Here is a 15,361-nt window from a genome sequence, read left to right on the forward strand (position 1 = left end):
GCAACATCAAGCGCGGCGGCAAAGCCAATAACATTGTTTATTGCCTCAGCAAGGGCATAAAGGAATATGTAAAACGAAAATTAAAAGGCGTAATAAATGGAAGAAAATAGGTTGGCTGCGTTCTAATAAAGTTCAAGAGAGAACGATGATAAGGCCCTGCCGATATTGTCGGCTTCAGTGGCGGGCAAACCCACAAGGGGTGAATGTCTTCCTCATTATTTGTGAGTTGCAGACAGGAAATCCTGGACGTTGATATAAATATCGGTATATATAAATATCGGAGTATCCGGATCGGGGTTGCCCTCACATTACTGTAACACGAACAAGCTATAGTGTCGACGTTTGTGAGCGACACCTCAAACCCTGCTTTATTGAGCGAAGTTTTAAGACAGGTAAAGGTAATTGAGATTCCCCGGGATGTTACGCAACTCACGAAGGATACCATCTCAATGCTGTTTCCGGACACTCCAAAATACTTGTTGAAACCCCTGCCTCTCAAGAGAAAGGATCACTTGTACGAGCAAAAACAGTCAGCAGGGAGACCTGCAGAGAAAGAAAAAAAGCACACTGATCCTGAAGCATCAGTGGAGCCAGTTGAAGAATACAGCGGTGGTGGATCGTGTGACGCGAGCCTGCCCCAGGAATGCAGAAAGCTGCATGCCACCGCCACTGGGGACAAATGTCGATATTTCTGATGTTGAGCAATTAACATTCGCATAGTGCCACTCAAGCGAGGACGAATCTCCGGAGGCAATCTACGCAAATCGGCGAGTTCTGTTCCATCGCAGTGATACAGGTGAAGCTGCCATGAATGCTGCTGTGTGCATTCGAGGAAACAAAGTCAAGGAGATAGCTGTAAAGTCGACAGAAGAGGTAATTTATTTTCTGCAGGACATCGCGAAACTCAGCTTGTGTCCTGGCAGTGGATTGAAGCCTATTACCAAGACCTTTCCCTCCTACAATGGGCGTTACTTAATTTGCGACGAACTGTACCAATATTTTTGATGCAGCTTGCATATAGCCTGCAAATACTTGCGAAAGTTAACTCAGAATGCCCTGTCAAGAAGAAGAAAAAAAATTAAGAAACAGACTTCTAAGTCTCGAGCAGTTTGTCGTACGAAGGACAAGGTGGCAAAGCTGGTAAAAGCTCTAGGTGAAATGAAAAGGAACACCTTTCAAGGACAGAGTTTGAAAGAAATGTTAGTGCCCTTCCTCTCAACTAACAGCTGACTGTTAAAATATGTTTCAGAGGTTGCAAAACACAAGTCAACAAAAGTGATGGCACACTCTGATGAGGCTACTAGGTTTCCACCAAAGAATGCCTATCAGCAGTTTGCCTGAAGCGCGCGTGCGAGTTGAAGAGCTCGGGTTCCCATCTTGCGTGCTTTAACTGTGCATGCATCCGAAAGCTTCTAGTTCTACATACGTGTTATAACTTAGCTAAACGTCCGAAGAAGTTAAGATGAAACTATAGCGTCAATGAAAACGCCGGCGACAGCACTCTGTTGCTCGCACACATGGTCCTTGGAGCCTAGAATGTGCGTATAGTATAGTCCTCCATGCAAGCGCAATTGTTTGCACAAAATCCTCAGAAGTCTTCATTACAATACAGCACGGTGGTAGCTTCAGCAGGATAATAGGGTATAAAAAACAGCTTCGTTTCTACATCGGCTCAGGGGCAAGCGCGCAAAACTTCGCTCACGAAAAAAAAAAAAAATCGTATCCTTGGTTATGCCAACAACTCGGCTGCGAATTCAATATTACTACTAAACTGAAATCAAAGACTAAAGAGCGGCATCGCATGTACAAGGCACCTGACAATGAGCATATACAGCGAATGCATTTCGAAGCGCACGGGCGCGCGCGTCGTCTGCTCCGCCGGCAGTGGCACTCCGCTTCACCGCAGCGCCACCGCAGCGATCATTCAGCGGCAGCCCCTGCCGCGGCCGGCGGACGACAGACTAGCAATATTTCTAGGGACCCTACTTCCTGTTTCACATTTCTACTCGCTATGATTTGGCTTGGCGTTCGCTGGCTCGGGCGCTTCGAAAGCGCGAAAAAAAGAAAAAAAAAAAAAAACGTCACAGGCAATCAGTGACATTAACGTGGAGAAGCCACAGACGAAACGGAAGGTTTGCCTGCTATGCAGTAGCAGCTAGGCATCTAGACGTCCTATGTTTCGAATCACATAGTTGAAGCGCCTTCAGGTCCGAAATGCTCAATGCCGCGCAAAACGGAGAGTAAATGGGCTCCGCTTTGGCCTGCAGATAGCTTTTGCGCCGCAGCCGGTCAAATAGCAAGCGAGCATGCACATCCAAGCGGATTCTCGAGGAGCATTCGGACGACCACCTCCGCAGCACTTCCACGGCTCGCTGGAACCGCTTTCGACGCTTCGCGGTGTTGTGTACAATATTGCATTATACTCCTTTACCTTTTAATCTAAGCTGTCCTTTCTCCCTGTCGCTCATCTCTTTGATTTCTCCTGCCTGTCTCCTTGCTATCCCTTTATTTCCGCCGCCCCAGTTCAGGTGCTTCAGCTCATTTCGAAAGCAGATACCGGAGCAGGCAAAAAAATATTTTTCCTTCCTTTATTATTTTTATTTTATTCTATAATAAAACCAATTACTACTACTACTTCGCGGCGATCTCGTCCTCGCGCTGCTCGGCGTTTCTTCTTTTCTTTTTAGTCCTGCCCCTCTCTTCTCAGAGCGGAATTCTTCGCCCGCCTTACGGGAGCTCTGGTCAGACGCTCAGCAACTTTTTTTTATTTTTCTGGTAGCGGGCAAACATTTATCACCGCCACCTGTAAGTCCATATTATTGTCAGGCGCAGCGCCGTATGCAACATCTGCGTCACGCCAAAGAAGAGCTTCCTCCTGAATTGAGCTGTCTTGCGCGCGTGATGGGACGGGTGAGCTTGAAATTTGTCATGGCTTATGTGCGGACGTAAGCGCGTGACTTAAATAGTACAAAACGGAACGCTCAACAAACGCATTTGCCTTTGTTTGGCCCCGCCGGGGTGGTGCAATGGTAAGACGCCCGACTACAGTGCCGGAGTATCCGTGTTCAATCCCGACCTCGGCGGCTGCTTCGATGGAGGCGAAACGGAGAGGCGTCCGTGTACTGTGCGATGTCAGCGCACGTTAAAGATCCCCAGGTGGTCGAAATTACTCCGTAGCCCTCCACTACGGCTCCTCTTTCTCTCTTTCCACTTTCATTCCCACCTTCCTCCCTTCCCTTACGGCGCGGTTGAGGTGTCCACAGAAAAGAAGTGAGTCAGTTACCGCGCCTTTCCCTTCCTATAAATCAATCAGTTTTTTTTGTTTGTTTTTTTGCCTTTGTTTGCAAGCGATAGGCTTACGGGCTCCCTTTCAATGGTAAACCGATCGTTTTCCGGTCGTCACGCGGGTGGTTGATTGATTGATTAAAACTTTGGTTTCGTTTATATTTATTTTTTAGTTTATATTTATTTTTACATTTTAATTTAAAAATTGCAGTACATTTTAGTACATGATGTTTATAAAGTACTTACGATTCTTTTATGAGCCTTCGATAAAAATCGAAGATATAGCAGTTTTTAATTCGAGTCAATGTTCGTTTTTTTTTTTATACTTTTGAATTTCGGCCGATTTCAAAATAATATGGAGAAAGAACAAACACGTCTAGACTTTTCAATGTTTCTAGAAATAGACAACCAGGCTGGGATAATATAGAGGAAATGTTTCAGTTGCAGCACTTTGTTAAGTCCTGCCAGAATGTAGGGCTGAAAATTAACAATTTTCAAAATCAGCGCTCAGTGTTATACTTGTTTTTACAATTTTAAACAATATAATGCAACACTTTTTCAGGCTGTAATATTTCTGAGGTACTCAGGAACCTTGAGAGGATTTTTCATAAATATCGATGATTTGTTTTAAATTGGCATGAAATTTACTCCTTTTAATAATATTACTGTTTACGAAACTTGGTTGAATTTTATGCATTGTGGACAACACACCTAGCAGTTTAGAGCTCCAAATTTTGCCTGAAATTTAGAAAATTATTTGAATAATAAAGAGAAAGAGACTCAATGCTGAAAAATCACGCATCATACCCGTATTTAAAGTTGAAAATGGACTTTTGTGTAGCGAGTTGCTTCTGGAGCAATGTTTGCAATTTTTTCTCAATCGACTGCAATAACAAAACATGTTTTTAATAACTACAAAGTAAAAGTTACACAGATTCAATGGGTAAAAAAAATAAGTGATAAAATTTTTGTACGCTAGCAGCAGGTCTTCAAACCTGCAACTTCTTGAAATGGCAAAAACGGCGTTTTCCACCTGAGTGACATACGATTTTCTTTCCGAGAAAACTACGCCGTATCTTGCAAAACTAAAGCCCATTTCTTTGTGTTGAGACATTTGTCCACCACACATAAATAATTCATTGCAAACAAAAAAATGGTCATTCGACCTCGATTGCAGTTCTCGTCTGAACTCACCCTTGAATATCTTTTGCCCATTTGTAGTGTTTTTATAATCTTATAGGAAAATTGTATGCAGATGCTAATGCCCATTTTCAAGATTGTGTTGACCTGCCAGAAGATGAAATTCCAGACATGGCGAATAATGCATTACAGCCTGCTGACACCCAAGTCCCGAATTATTAATCTGAGCCTCTGCCTCTGGTGCGTAACTGACAGCAAGTACCCGCATGCCTTTGTAGAGTGTGTAACACCACATAATGCGCACTTTTTTAAACAATTCTTTGCTCACAGAATGATTTCATCAAGTCTGTTGTGTTGTTGTTGTCTTCAGAGTAACTTTTAAACAGATGTCGATTTCATTGCTTTTATAATCACACAATATGAAGGCCAAATATATGAAAAAACTAGGTTATTATGTAAATACTACATGGAAATGGACTCTATATCCATCCTACTAATGAAAAAAATGATTGCATAACTGATCACCGAGGACACAGAAAAACGATTTGTACGTTAAAAATTGCGGCCATTTCATAATACAGTTGAATCCCGCTATAACGAAATTCACGGTGCACGAAAAAAAATTCGTTCTCGCGGAACTTCGTTATCGCAAAAATTTGACGTGAAACGCAGAAAGAATTGCCCAAGCAGCAGCAAAGGCGTTTAATGCCAAAAATCTGTAAGCTTGGTTTGCTTACGCTTCACGGCGAGCAACGCCGTCACGCGATTTTCGCACTCGGTCAGCAAACCCATTGAAACATCGTCGTCTCGGACAGCAACGAAATTCCTGATGACATCAAAAGCGTCCATCACCTGTACGGCGGTTGCCGCAGCCGGCGCTTCCTGTACGTCGTCGTCTTCTTCATCGGAAGAGTCCTTATCATTCCGGGCAGCTTTTATGATCTGCTCATCACTCACATCTTCGTGAACAACAACACAAGCGTCAGCGCCGATGTATTCGTCGAGCTCGAGATTAGGCGGCACGGTTCCTATTTCTCCCAGCGTTTTCCAGGCGGCCGCGATCCCCGGAGCCGGTGACGCCTCTTCGTCGTCGTCTGTAACGCCTGGTGTTAGGCCAGCAGAGTGTACGGGTCGACCTTCGGCAAATCCGGCGTGCCTGAAACAGTTCACAATTACTGAGCGCCCCAGTGTGCTCCAGGCAGCAGACATAATCTGCAGTGCCACGTACAAGTCCACCTTCGTGTCTCGGCCGGTTTCAGTGTTAAAAAGCAGCCGCTGAATTAACCTCCCGCGGTAAGCGCGCTTCAGGCTAAGAATCACGCCCTGATCGAGAGGCTGTAAGACAGACGTGCAATTGGGAGGGAAAAACCTCAGCTCCGTGTTAGTGAGCTTGACTTCGTCGGAGTGATGCGCTGAACAATTGTCCAAAAGCAAGCAAACTTTACGGCCCTGCCGCTTCATGTCGCGGTCGAATGCCATCATCCACTCGGTGAAAATAGCGCGGGTCATCCATGACTTGTTGTTCGCCTTGTACTGCACAGGTAGGCTACGAGTTCCCTTAAAACAGCGCGGCTTGGAACTTTTGCCTATGACTAACGGCGGACGCTTGTCCGAGCCATCCATGTTTGTGCAAAGCAGCACTGTGATGCGTTTTTTGCTGTGTTTGCCGCCGTGACAGCGCTGCCCCTTGAAGTCGAGCGTCCTAGCCGGCAACATCTCGTAGAATAGCCCGGTCTCGTCGGCGTTGTAAATGTCTGCAGGCGCGAAGTTGCTTAAAATTCCGGCCATGTTACTCGCCTTCCAAGCAGCTGCTCCGTCCACGTCTGCTGACATTGACTCGTCGCACAACACTTTTCCAACGATGTTATGGCGGGCCTTGAAACGGTTTAGCCAGCCAATGCTGGCTTTAAAATCATCAATGCCAAGTAGGCATGCATAGTTCAAGGCTTTCTGCTGGACGATGCTTCCGGACAGGGGGACGTTGCTGGCTCGTGCTTCCACAAACCACGCATGCACTGCTTTGTCCAACTCTTCATGGAGGGGCCGCGTCACCTTTTTGTGCTTCGAGGATGTGCCTGAAGCAAGTGCCATTCTCACGCTGTCCTTATTGCCTAGAATCGTTGACAGCGAACTTGCAGGAATTCCGAAGTCTTCAGCAATTGCCGCTTTCTTCCTTCCGCTTTCTGCTTGGGCGATTATTTGAGCTTTTTGCTCAAGGGAAAGAGTTTTGCGTTTTTTCACTTGCGTTGCCATCGTGTCCTGCGGATGAAAACTCGTCGTTGTCGAAGAGAAAGGCAGCGAGTGAACAACGCGACCACGACACAAAGCCAAAATGGCGGAACTGCAATCACGTGATTTCATGCTTAATGTGGCTTTGGATTTGACTTGGACTTCTCGCCAATAAAACTAGTTTCGGTTTCGATTTTGAACGCGAAAATTTCGTTGAAGCGGAAACGCTCTGCAAAAATGGTTCGTTGTGCAGAGAAATTTAGGCCATTAATTCTTATAGGATACTCGCGGGGAATAAAAAATTATTCGTTGTCGCGGAAATTTCGTTGTGGCGGTATTCGTTGTGGCGGGATTCAACTGTAGCGCTATTGGTTAATGCACTTGCAAAGACCAATAGGCTTGAATTTTTTCTTTCCCTTAGTTTAGAAAAGACTTCACAAAGGTCGCAAGGTCAAATGTGCCTGATTGCATTTGTCATGACGTAACAGTACAGTTAGTCTTGAAAGGAAAGAGAGAAAACTGCATATACTGAACCAATTCCGCGATTGTTAGAAAAGGCTCCGCGGATGGAGCTGCGCAAAGCAGGACACATGTACAGAACAGAATAAGTATAAAAATATTTGAAGCCACTTGAACAGAATTTTTTATTCCTTTCTTCTTTCACTTTCAACATATTTGCTGAAGTGTTTTTAATTTTGCTATTATATTTATTCCACTAATCAATGCCTCAAATATTTTTATATGTTAATTGGGCTTTTAAAATGTATAGAAAAACTATTGGTTTGATTATTGTGAGAGAGACATTTTCTACATAATCTAATCCCCATGAATTTGCCTGCGAAATTTATGCAGTAAAATTGTGAACGTGCTTAAAAATGTGAACTTTTGTACAGAATTTACTTTAATTATCTGAACATTTCTTTGAAAAGCATAAAAATTATTTCTTACATTTCTTACACGATATGTTGGCATCAACTGCAAGTCCTAGTTTCAATCAGGACCCAAAATGGCCTTTTCGCCAAAAAGAGAGGTAATTTATCAGCGTACCACATTAAGCAGTAGTTTCCAAAAATAAACTGGGATTGTCGTCTCTTATAGCAGATTTAATGTCATTCGAATCGAATGTCATTCGATGCATCGAATGTCATTCGGTTTCTTTCGGTGCTACACGGTAAAATATAATGTCATTCGCAAATGGTAGCAATTACGATCAGCTACAAAAAATGCTGCACTTAAGGAGCATCAGTGCGCATAAAAGGCGTTTGAAATCACTATGTAACATTTTAAAGCTGATCAAAACATTTCTGTACGATAATTCAAGCGAAAAACATTACTTTTGGCTGTGCTGTAGCACTTTAGCCATAAAAATCCAAGCCAAGTATAGAGTCACCCAGAAATCCGAAATATGTAAACAAACAATATGGCTGAACACAGCGGAGCGCGGATACACAGTGCGGAGACGCACGGAGACACGTAGAGCATGCAATTGGCGTCCAAACTGTGAGGCGCTCAGTCAAAACTTTAAATAGTTCCGAGATAAACATACGGGGAGATGCGGTTACCAAGGAACACAGATATAGTGCTCTAGAAGATTGGGCAGTGTGTCGACCGCGCCGCGAAATGCATGGGAGCGAGGGGCCGCTTTTGCGATGACGGAGGCGCCGCAGCGCAGAGGGCGCCACCAGCAACTGGTGTGTCAGCCGTCCGAGCGCCCGCGTATGCGCGCTGTGCGGCGGGGCGGATACCGCGCGGACTGTACGTTCTTGTTTGCTTGTGCGTCGTCTCGAGTTGTTCGCGACAAGATTTTATAAATATGCCGGTTAACGGTGCTCAGTACTGTTAACAATCACCTAATTTATTTTCCATTTTGGCCGTCGGCAACACCTCGGGGAAGTAACATGACAGGAGTTGGCTCCGAAGAAAACAGCTTGGAGAGGGCCTGCGTACGACTCGCACTGCACGCTTCACTCGTCGTACAGCTTGCTTTAGCATTCCTAAAGCCCCTAATTCACGTCCAGAAATGTAGTCGTTTTGAAAAGAGGGCAGTTTGGAGGCAGGATGTATGAAGAAATGAAACATACAACACGTGCGTTCGAGCGCTGACTAAAACTGGTCACAGTAACCCCATTATCAAAACAGTCCTAAATGGTATATTCCGTTGTTTCCCACGCCAACTATGCCGACTACATTACGTCACTGAAGCCACAAAAGAAGTCGGCAGTCAGTTGGAATGAATTAAATGTGGACTACCCCGCATGGAGGTAGAGATGGTCTAATATTGCTCAAGAAAATGTTTCCATTCTAGGGTACGCAAGCCACCGGTAATATGCAAGTCATTGCCTCCAGAAGATCGCTCTAGTCCTGTTTTATGTACATACAAAATTTAAAAAATGAATAGCTTTGAAAAAGAAATAACGACGGAAAATAGAGGACGCAGAGGCTATAGGGTATACGCTTATTCGCTTCCGCTAGATCATCCTTCTGCGAAAGAGAGGTTGTGAGGCCGGCACGGTTTCTCACCACGAACAAAAATAGCGCTATAGGTTCGAAGCTAGGTCGCAATTTACTCAAAAATTTGGCTCGATGCACGGTCCTTTTCGACTGCTTTGCACTTCAGATTTTGCAAACTTCCTGTAAAATGTGAAGGTTCAGAAAGTTGACCTACTTGGAGCACCAGAAAAGCTCCCACTTGAAGCAATGAAATTTAGTATTTTTGCGGCTTCGCTCTTTGCGAAGTAAGCGAATCACGACAAGAGTTCCCAAAGGGAAAATAATTAAATTCCCTTGGAAGTATTTCACGTGTAATATCAACCTTGTTAACAATTATAGTCCGGTTAGCACTGCAAAGAGCACCCGCGGCATGTATAGCCCGATTATATATAGTCAGGTAAGCAGTAGTTGCAAGTATATCCAGTCGATTACTCATATTTCATACCACACACTCAAAGAATAAACACGTATTATGTCCGCATTTGATTTCGGCATTATTTTAATTGCTTGCGTATTAGGTGTTCGTCATCTTTTTCGCATTTTTCCGCTTTCTCTCGATGCGCGCCAAGAACTGCATCATACCTGCGAATTCGACGCGTAATTATCAGTGCTTTTATTTTTGTTTGTTTGCTCTGTACCATTTGATGCCAGTAAAGCGTCCGCACTCAAGTGCCCACTATGAACGTATTACGTATGTGACAGGTTTAATTTTTGACATTTTATTTGAAGTAATGCCGTAGCTGTATTTAACTTTTTTTTTTTCATCTAAACAGCTGGTTCACCCTTTGGTTAGTGGCACGCAAACAAATGTTCGTGATATGCGTATATGTTAATTACGAACAAAGAATAAATGCTTGAGTCGCGTATACCTTGTTTATTTTTTTGTCGGTAAATACCACAGTGCTTTAAATTAGTGCGGTAGTGAATAAATGTGTTTTGCTCGCACACTGTATTTGTAATTTATATAAGCAGTGATTAGGGCACATAAAGAACACCGATTAAAGAGATATATTACAGATTACTGACGATTTAAGATAAACGTTGTTATGTATATATAAGCGCAAGCTGCAAAATGTAAGCAGGTGTTCGTAAATAAGGTTCGTAAAAAATAAGTGTTCCTAAGGAGGCCTTACGATGCACAAGCTTTGATTCGCATGTACACTGTTTTTCTACGCGTGTTAATAGCGCTCCTGGGCAGTAGCCAAATTTATTCCCTTACGGGAAAAACGAATGCAAAACACCACGCTTCGTTGCAAACATTAAGTACAAATTGCTCATCTGGACGATTTGTAACTGTCCGCAGGAAGAAATGTTGAGAGTTTCAGATAGCGATTCAAACATAGCGCGCTGCTCCGAAGGACTACCCAAGCGTGCACAATGTCTCCAGATAGACGTAAAAGAACGGCAGGGATCAGTTTAAGCACCTGGAATAAGTCGCCTCTTTATTAATTATCACACTAATTGCGTAGCGTCTGAAAATCGCTTCTAAGAGAACCGCACCCCTCCTCTGTACCCCCGCTATCCCACGGCCGCTACGCGCCGAGCGGCGAACGTGGCACCCCTGTTGCACGTCGCGCCCTCTCGCGGGAGTCGGTTCTTGTCATCGCAAAAGCGGCCCGCTCTCCTGCGCCGGTCGTCACACTGCCCAATATTCTAGAGCACTATAACACAGAGCCCAAAATGATCGTGAGTCGCTGCCATTACTGGACCACTGCTGTGACCGAGAGTAATGCCGTTCCGCGAGTGTGCAGTGCTAATAATTTTACACCTAAATTAACAGGTTTTAAAACAAAACTTTGGAAATATAATTTTTAAATTTCAGTGTGCGCAGAATATGTTGTTGCGTTACTTGTTTCTGCTGCGTATCTGGCGTCAAGAGTACACATTCGGTTCGCGATCGAATGCGAATGAGTTCCCCAAACTCATTCGATGAAGAATGTCATTCGAACCTAATGACATTAAATTTTCTCGTGTAGCATGGGAATAATGACATTAGATGCTAATGTCATTCGATACGAATGACATTAAATTTGCTCGTGTGACAGGGAGACTTGATTGCCTTTCCTTAAAAGACAAATTTTGCTCTCACTCAGAAAGTGGCATATTTGCATCTTTTTTCAGACTGGATGTCACAGTCATGAGGATAACCGCGCTGCGCGTCGGAAAATCCACAGCTCTCCAAGCCATTTTCATACAAGAGTTCGTAAGTCCTACCAACTAGACTCGCATGATATATGTGCTGTACAACGTGGAAAGTTAAATAATGTATTTGTATCCGAGGAACTTACCTTTAACTTTACAAGGTTGAGAGAAAATGGCATCAGTTACGTTTTTATATACTTCGTATCTCACAGCAGGCAGTTATTCACGCATAAAAAGCTGATTACTCTACTTTAGTCTGTAAGACCTTTCCTGAAGACTAGAAATGTATTACCATGTCATTCTGCATTCAGTTTGCATGCATATTATCAGGTATGTCTTTTTACTAGCTGGTTTTGATATTTTTGTTATCAGACTAGACCTAAATATTGTCGAGGGATATTTTCAGTTTAACGAAGTAAAAACAGCTTAGTACTGATTCAATTAACACCTATACATTACAAATTTACCTTTTTTTACTGCAGGACCAAGACTTTCCAGCTCTCGCCACGCTTTATTTTAAGGAGCTAGCGACGTTCAGCGTCGTGCTGGGTGCTCTAACTGACACATTTGGAAATCTAGAGTCTGCTGCATTACGGCCACCTTTAGCCTCTCGCCTCGGCCGAGCGTCTCCCTCAGCCAGGCCACCTGCTGACCTGAACCAAGCGTTTATGGACACTGGGCGCTCCGCACACTCCGAGCCCACGCAACCGGGAACGTCCACATGGACTTCCTTCTTCCAGCGTTCGGTGACTGTTATCAGTTCATATTCATATTTGTTTTGCCTGTTAAGGTTGTTATTTGTTATGTTGCTTTTTAGTCTAGTCTATTGTGTTTGTATAAAAAGATGTTCCTAGTTTGAACGGTCTGGTCGTGTGTGTTTAATCCCACAAAATCAACCCTTTAATTGCTGGTTATTAAAGAAACTCCTCACATTTATGTAGTCTACTGTAGCGAGCGCATTGAAGAAACACTTTTTCTACCTCTTCGTCGAGCACCAGTGCCTATTGTCTACAGGCAATGCAGAAGGAGATGGTTTCCTAGGAGAAAATTGGCTCTTCAAAATGCGTTTTAAACCTTAAAGGTCCCCAGAAAGGGGTCACCAAGAAGGGTAAACAACGCCATAACACTGATAGTTATTGAACCACCCATCATTCTCCCGCAAAAATTTTCGATCTAGCTTCTGCAACACCAGAGATATCGGCGATTAAAAATGACCCTTCCAATTTTCCCCCTCAACTCATACGCCGAAGGGAGCCATAAAAAAACAAAGAATACAAGCAAGTTCAAAGCTCCGCCCAGACATACGTCACTTCGACGAACTTCCGGTTGCCGCGCGCTCGCTCGCTGGCGTACTCGCGCCAACCCGTCCTCGCTCGCGTGTAGTTCGCCAGTTCGCGCAGCGACGTAACCGCGAACCCGTGGTTATCCTATGTTACACGGCGGACCAAACCATGGTTGCACCACTAACCGCGGTTACCGCAAACCGAGCTTGACGACCTCGGTTTGCGTCGTTAACCGAGGTTATGACGGCGTCTGTTGACGGAAGCTACTCGTCGGCGCCCGAGTGCGCGAAACGTACGAGCGGGTCTGCTTCACAAAGTTATTCATTTGCCCACTGTATCACGTTTAAAGATCGATGTATAGATTATGGTGCCGCCCGTCGTCTTCGATTACGGCCGACAGCGCAGCGACTGCGTACTGAAGCCTTGTCGTGCCTACAGTATCGTTTGAACGGCTTGTTGCTGAGCAGAACGGCAAAAAATACGCGGCCTTAGCTATGAAAGTACACGAGTTTGCAACGCTTGCAGCACGGGATGCCGCGAGCAGGCTGAGGTACGTTACACAATTACCGCGGGGGTGGAACGTGCGAGCGCGGCGAACGCCGGCGCCGTGCGTGACCGTCCCTAGTCGTCGCTAGGCCTATTATTTCGCTTCGAAGCCGCGGCGGTCGACGCTTTGGAACATGATCAACGCTGTCGTAAATCGTCTACTTATGAAACTGCCTTATAGTGATTCCTATCCTGCCATAGTAAAATAATTATAGGATTAGCTCTGCCGACGCATTAATCGCAGAGCTAGTACAAGCAGATCGGATCAGCCGAAATGCACCAGCGGCAGCTGGCTTGAGCAGAAACTAGCTTGTATCACGGCTATCGCTCTTACCAGCAATTTGCTGCTGGTCAGCGATCCTCACGAGGGCTTCATACTTGATATTCGGCTCAGTATTCCAGACGCCAAGAAATTTTAGAACGCTTTATTTCGGACATCGGTGCTAACGATCCGCCGTGTGGTTCGAGAACGGTATGCGGGAGGAGGGGCCACAGCGGCGATGTTTATGGCGGTCAAGGAGATGCTGCCATCGTGCGGTGCTTGACCGTGCTGTTGACGCCTCGTCGGACGACACTCCGATACTCCTGAAACCACGTTATATAAATAAGATATTTGTAAATGCAGCTTCGTTCTGCCGATCCCTGCGTCGCTTCGGTTGTTGCACTTAATGGGCAATAGCCCCCTAACCGATAAGGGCGGCGAGCTGTAACAACCCGCACAGAGTTCGAGCAGCGCACGAGCAGACGACTTTCGCAGCTACCGGAAGTGTGTTCGTGACGTCATGGTTGCAGTGACCGCAGCGAATGGCAGCTTCTAGCAAGCCTTGCCAGTCAACCGACCCGTTACGTCACGGGATTAGGAAATAGTTCCATGCGACACCGCCAAGCGACATTTCCTCTGCCCGCGAATTTCAAAAAAAAAACTGTTTTTAAAAATTAATAATAAATCGCTGGCTTTGTTCTAAGGAGTTATACTTTGCGTTAATGCTCAAAAGGATGTGTTCTACACACTGAACACGTTTATCAGTGGTTTCTTGGGGGCCGTTTCCGTGGACCTTTAAGCATTCAATGAGCTAGTTTTCCTAGTGCAGCTCTTCTTGTAGATGAATTTTATAGACCAGGAACAGTTGTGATGAAATTTATGAACAAGATTGTGAAAAAAAATTCATGATTTGGTTGCGATTTCAATGTTCATAAGTGCAAATTTTTGTGGCACTTTTACACATTCTTCTTTAAATTAAAGTACTGGGCACTACTTAGTTCTGAGGATTCTAATATGAGTAAATGCAAGCCAAGTATACTAGTTTTCTTGATGGCGTATGGGCAAGAAAAGGCGAGATACATTTGTTAAGTGTCAATAAAATTTTTGACTGTTCTACAAATGCCGTTTTGTTACTGTGTTTTACAAATGGACTATGGCTTAGGAAGTTGCCACAGCCTTGTTGTTTCCTAAACTTTCTTTTGGGTTGAAAGTACATTGTTTTTGGCTGGTTATTCAAAGAAATTTTTTTTCTATGGGCACATTCTTCAGGTTCATCCAGCTAGACATACAGAGTAAGCACATTGGTGCTAGAAGCTGGTCAGGTGCTTGGATGCAGATGATGTCTGACCAATGCTCTAGCTTGTAGAATGTAAACAGGTTTGCATTTTACATGCGTATGGGTCAAGTTACCCATACACCATTTATACTTTTATTTACTTCATTTCTTCGCAACACTGCACATAAGCACGCATACTGTGCTCAAGCCTACGTTTTGCTTTATGAGGGACATACAAGGTCATTTGGAATGCTCAGGCTGGGATTGCTGCACGAGCACGTATACCGCGTGCAGCACCCTTCCTTGGGGAAAGGTGTAGCACACGGTGCTGCAACACCCTTCTGCTGCAGCACCCTTCCTTCGGAGAAGGGTGCTGCAGCAGAAGGGTGTTAAAATATTTATAATTAGGGTGCTCCCCATGCGACAAGCCAATTACACCCTTAAGGGTGTAAAATTTTTTACTGTGTGCCTTCATTGCTTTGCGGAATAATGTCTTGAACCTAACTTTGCGCTGCTGAGGAGAGCTATATATATGTTTAGGACGAAAATACTGGGTCCCTTCTTCCTGATGATTTCAACGAAAACCGCCTCAATGTCGCGAGAACTAATTTCATGTTCGATCATCGCTACGTTCCTTTTGATGAATGTAGTGACCCGGGATTTTTCTCCCCGGCCACTAGCAAACGCTTGACATTCTGATAATTTAAT

This window comes from Amblyomma maculatum, chromosome 7 (genome assembly GCF_055883805.1).
Source record: "Amblyomma maculatum isolate TAMU_Amacu chromosome 7, ASM5588380v1, whole genome shotgun sequence".
Taxonomy (NCBI): Eukaryota; Metazoa; Arthropoda; class Arachnida; order Ixodida; family Ixodidae; genus Amblyomma; species Amblyomma maculatum.